The sequence below is a fragment of the Euleptes europaea genome, chromosome 5, assembly GCF_029931775.1.
Source record: "Euleptes europaea isolate rEulEur1 chromosome 5, rEulEur1.hap1, whole genome shotgun sequence".
NCBI lineage: Eukaryota > Metazoa > Chordata > Lepidosauria > Squamata > Sphaerodactylidae > Euleptes > Euleptes europaea.
In genome coordinates, this window is record NC_079316.1 from 19,880,029 (window position 1) to 19,886,309 (window position 6,281).

Here is a 6,281-nt window from a genome sequence, read left to right on the forward strand (position 1 = left end):
GGCATTTGGTGTTAGACATTCGGATTTGCAAATGATTTCCCTGGCTTTCGTTCCCCCCCCCCCCCATTTGGTCTATTGTCGGTACAGTTCCAACTTGTGTTGTTTCTTTGCAGATGGCATTTCCTGTAAAACAATTCTCCGCGGTTCTGATATGAAATTGATGTATTTGGTTTTGTTTTGTTATTTAAAAGAGAAGAATTTGTTCTCAACTTGGTTTATTTATTTGTGATTTCCGAACCCCATTGGTGCACTATGCAATGGGATTTTGTGGCGTGTCATGACACAAGGCAAAACTGTTTATGCAGCTATCTTAATGGAGTGACCTTTATTTTGAGAATGATTTGTGTTGTTGACTATTATATGAGAAGTATATAAACATTCTGACTTGTCAAAACACTCTGAAAAGAAACCTAAAATTACCAAATGTGTATATTTTAATAGATGCATAAAGCTTCATTGTGTGCCTTTATATTTACAAAAAAAGAAAAAGAAAGAAAGAAAGAGGGGGGATTATAAAGAAAGCCAGAGAGAAACTATCTCAACTGGGCTTTTCAATGAAACATTAAACCAAAAAGAGAAAGAGAGAGAGGGAAAAAAACCCATAATCTATATATTAATATATAAAAAATATTTGTTAAGCTTACCAGTATCTGAAGATCTGATATTTTTCAAAGTGAATTAAATATAAACAAATTTTGCCTTAAGAGCTCGGGGAGGGGGGTGGGGAGAGAGAAATTCCTTTGTAGAGGAATGATTGAAATGGGCTGATTTTGGTATTTACATGCGTTGTTGTGGAAAAAAATTGGTTATTAATTTACACAATAAAAAGCTGAAAAAGAAACAACAGTGGATTGGGTTGAGGGCACATCTGTCATCCTCTGCTGTTTGGACGTTTCTCTCGTCGGCTGTTTTATGTTCAATCCTTTTCCTAATCACCCCTAACATAGAGTTTGCCTTTTCTACTGCTGCGGCACACTGGGTTGACACTTTCATTGAGCTATCTACCATGATCCTAAGATCTTTCTCCCTCTCAGTCTCAGCAAGCGCAGATCCCATTATGATATACTTGAAGTTGGGATTTTTTTATCCAATGTGCATCACCTTACACTTACCAACATCGGTTAGGGTTGCCAACCTCCAGGAACTAGCTGGAGAGGAGATCACCTGCTATTACACCTGATCTCCAGCCGATAGAGATCAGTTCGCCTGGAGAAAATGGCTGCTTTGGCAATTGGACTCTATGGCATGGAAGTCCCTCCCCTCCCCAAACCCCGCCCTCCTCAGGCTCCGCCCCAAAAACGTCCTGCCGGTGGCAAAGAGAGACCTGGCAACCCTAACACTGGGGTTGAGCTAAACACTATCTAGCGTAACAGCCAATAAATATACTTTTATTATATAGTGTGCACAATTGTATTTAAAAAACACAGGGCCTAAAATACAGGTTCCCTAAAAAGCACAAAGAATAATTGGTTACAAATATTACCAACACATAGTTGATGCTAATCCATAAAACGACCAAAATCTGACCAGGCACGTTTCAGCTTTTTAGGGGCTTTCCTCAGTGGTCTTTTATCCCCACCCTTTTTTTATTGGGCTTACCAACACTGAACATCATTGACCACATTGTTGCCCACTCACTCAATCACCAATAATGATCCTTATGGGGCCCCGGTGCTTCCTTCCCTCCATTGTGAGAGCTCTCCATTTATTCCTTCCCTTTGTTGCCTGTCATTTAAACGATTTTTAATCCATAAGAGAACCTGTCCTCTTATCCCATGACTGCTAAGTTTACTCCGTTCTTGTCACTGGTCAATAACTAAGGATCACGAACGAAGGATCGTGAAAGAATTGTGAAACAAATAAGAATTAGGAAACGTATCAGCTAACAAGGTGCTGTAGAAATCACAAATTGGATTAACTTTAATTAGAGAAAGAAACGGCAGGCTTTAAAGTTTCACCAAACCCTTCTATAAAGCTGTTTGGCTGAGTGTGAATAGGTCATGTGACACTGGGTGTGAATAGGTCATGTGACACTGGGGGGAATCCATGATCAGATCCTTCCATCATATGCTTTTGTCTCAAAAAGCAATCATGGGTAGGGCAATATCAACAAAAGCTGCAGCAATGGGGAATAGAGGATCACACTCTCCCTGCGTGCACTTTCAAGACTTCCCCTCCAGACTTGTTTCTTTGCCCCTTTTGGGGCCGTCAATTCACAGCTGACTTATGGGGACCCCTTAGGGTTTTCAAGGCGAGAGACATTTAGAGGTGGCTCGCCATTGCCTGCCTCTGCATAGCGATCCCAGTTGCTATGCGTGGTGTAGTGGTTAAGAACGGTGGTTTGGAGTGGTGGACTTTAATCTGGTGGACCAGGTTTGATTCCCCACTCCTTCACATGAGCGGCGGTCGCTAATCTGGTGAACCGGGTTTGACTTCCTATCTCCTACACATGAAGCCAGCTGGGTGACCTTGGGCTAGTCACAGCTCTCTTAGAACTCTTTCAGCCCCACCTATTTCACAGGGTGTCTATTATGGGGAGGAGAAGGTTTGATTCTTCCTTAAGTGGTAGAGAAAGCCGGCAGAGTAAAAACCAACTCTTCTTCTTCTTCTTCCTTGATGATTTCCCATCCCAGTACTAGCCAGGGCTGACCCTGCTCAGCTTCTGAGACTGGACAAGATGGCGCTGTCCTGGGTTATCCAGGTCAAGGCTGTGCTGTGTTGCTCTAGGGGACAAGACAGGCACAATATGAAAATTCCAGATGGATAGCCAAATGATGAACATTCCTATATGCATCTCATGAAATGAGCTCGTGCTCACGAAATATTTTGCTGGAATAAATTCTGCTAGTCTTTAAATGCAACTTGACTGTTGTGTTATTTAGAGGCACAACATAATATCTTAGTTCCCACCACCACCACTGCTGTAGCCCTTTCCTTCCCCACCCCAACCCCAACACTCACAAGCACATGACTTTTTGGAAGCTAAATCACACACAGGGGAATCAAACCACCGAGCACCCGCATGATGAGTAGCTGGGGGTGGGGGGGCATCTTAAGCTTCCCTACCCTTCCGCCAATTGAAAATGATTTCAGAACTGATAGTAACAAAGATCTGCATCTCATCTTCTCTGAGGCCAACAAAATGGAAAGTGTTCCATCTCCCTGAGGATCCGCATCGGAAGGAAAGCTGAAGCTACAGACAGTACGTAAGAATTGCTCCTGCCTAGCACCATCAGCTGCTGGGCGGGGGAGCCGAGGAGACCGATGGGCCATTGTGGATCTGCCCCTCCTCCGCTGCCAGCTCCTAGAGCCAGAGAGCTCCTTGCCCAAGACAATGCTTCTCAGTGCTTCTTCTAGGCCTTTACATAGCTTTTGGGGATAGCCATGTGACCTATGGATAGCCACTATTTATAGCGTTTTGGAAGACAGTGCCATCCTTGTGTTGCCAACTTTGGGTTACAATAGAGAATGCTTTTATCCCACGCCACCCTCCCCCCCACACGCATACATCAGAGGTGGCCAAGCCCACGGACCAGGGTAAATAGAGGGGCCCCAAAGAAGCAACTGGATATTACTCCCAACAACCCACAGAAGGACCATTCAAACTACAAAAGTGTCAACATTCTCTTCATGCAGGGGAGGAGCTATGAAGAAGTCAACATTGCTGGATACAAAGACAACCATTTACTTAGCGGGGACTTAACCCCAGCGTGCATGTAACCTCTTGGTCTGCATTCTCCTGCCAAGTGGAGAGGAGAATTTCACCATCCTTCCACACCAGAAATCTGGGGAAGCACTAAAATTCTCCTCATTGCTTAGTGGGATGAAACAGGGCCAAATCTAACCCGACAGTAGAAGAAGTAGTTCCTTAATGGAGAGTCTGCCCTGATCACGCATAAAATGTTGGGAAAGAGGGTCCACTGTAAAGAACAAAAGGGATACACAGGTCACCGTTCTCCTTCCTACAGCTTAGAAGAAAAAGAGTTGGTTTTTTATATGCCAATTTGTGAGGCAGGTGAGGTTAAGAGAGCTCTAAGAGAACTGCGACTAGCCCAAGGTCACCCAACTTGCATCATGTGTAGGAGTGGGGAAACCAACTTGGTTCTCCAGATTGGAGTCCACCACTCCTAACCACTACACCACGCTGGCTCTCTTATCAGAATCCGTCTTCAGTCGAAGAGCTAGATTCGAGTCCGGTAGCACCTTAGAGGTTTCTAGGGTATAAGCTTTTGAAGTCAAAGCTGCCTTCATCATCAGGTATCCACCTGAAGGGATGAAGGGAGCTTTGACTCTCAAAAGATCATACCGTGGAAATCTTAGTGGTCTTTAAGGTGCTGTTAGACTCAAATCTGGCTCTTCAACTGAAGACCAGCACTGCTACCCACCTGAAACTGTCTTCGGTAGGGATCCTGTACCAGAAGTGAGTCCAACTGAGTGCCAGTGTGGGGGGAAAGCCAGGAGGGGTGAGTGGCGAGCATAATTTTAGGGTTCTCTTAAAACTATAAAGCAATGTAGTAATCCAAAAAAGTTCATTTTTTTGTTTGTTCATTCTCTCTCATATATATATTGCATGCTTAGGAATCCTGTTATCATTTAATCATCTGGGTTCAATACAAAGCAGTGCAATCCAATTCCCAAGCCTACTAAAGTCTATTCCCAGGAAAGTGTTCTTAGGTTTGCAATGTTAAGGTGGTATTCCAGTGACTGCCAATGTGCCCGTCTTTTCTATTGTTTTCTAGTGCCCACTTGCTCTTTAGCTAAATTCTCTCATCCCCAGAGCAAAGACCCAAGTCCTGTCTTTTCTCTACTTCAGTGGAGAGCATCCCTTTCAATACAGCTACTTCCTTCACAGGCCTGACTTGGAACCTCCATTTTGCAAATTGTCTCAGTGCCATGGCAGACATTTTGTTATGGCACCCGCTACTGTAAGCAGTAGGATATTAAGCAGGAGCAGGCAACCTGACAGCAAATAACCCCTCAGCAAATTGTTGCTCCAGTTGAGAAGCGAGCTTCGTGTCAGAAGCTTTAAGGGACTAAGTGGAAGGAACTTTGTTGACCCTCTGTGTCACTGGATCCCTCCTGAGCTGCAACACCACCTTCTGAATCTCCACTGCAGTTGTGCTGAAATGCAGCTAGGAGAAGGCCAGCATCTTTGGTAAATAGGGTTGCCAACCTCAGGTGGTGGCTGGAGATCTCCCGCTATTACAACTGATCTCCAGCCGATAGAGATCAGTTCCCCTGGAGAAAATGGCCGCTTTAGCAACTGGACTCTATGGCATTGAAGTCCCTCCCCTCTCCAAACCCTGCCCTCCTCAGTCTCCACCCCGAAATCTCCAGGTATTTCCCAACCAAGAGCTGGCAACCCTATTGGTAAGCTGCCATGCTTGCTCAGAGAACTCCCCACCACTGAGGGGGAGAGTTTAAGCCCCCCCCCTTTCCCTACACCACAGTCCCAATCTGAATTGGCGTCGCACATACCTGGGAAATGCAGAACTTCAGAACATGCCTCTCCACCCGCCCCAGGGATGTCCCTGAAGAAAACATATAACATGTATTTAGGCCCTATTTCTCTCAGTGCAACCTACCTTACATGAAGGTGTTGAGGCTAGAATGGAGGAGGCACTGCTATGTATGCCATTCGGAGCTCTGTGAAGGAAAGGAGGGCTCAACATATAACAGAACTGGAAATACAAAATACATGCTCGTTACGAATATCATACACAACCTGAACATTCATTATAACATTATACATGAATTGAGCACCAAACAGGAACCCAAAACATAACTAAATGAGCACCACTTTAGCAACGAGAGCTTGACACATTCAGACGGTGAAGAAATGTCACCAAATTGGTTCGCCAATCCCCATTTTGCACTCTGAAATTTGTCTAAGTAGAGCAACGTTACAGTCAGTGATGGAGAGGCCATCCTTTCCCTGGCCTCTTTATAGATTTCGCATCCCGACAGCGATTGCTCTCAGATGCTCTCAAGACATGCTCAACCCCGCTTCCAGCCCTTTGAATGGGATCCATTCAGCAGAACGCGGCATGCACAAAAACAACACACTCCACAATCACAAAGCCACACATCTGTGTGTTACACATTCCTCGGTGGCGCCCACATCTCACAATGCCAGTGCTTATTGTTTCTCTTGGGGGGATACAACGAGGAACTGTACCAGGGGCCTGTGATGTAATGTGCACAAATGTTCTGCCAAGGAGCTGTGGAATGGCAGTCCACATTGCGAACATTGTGTCAGAGAGAGAAAATGAAGGGGGAAA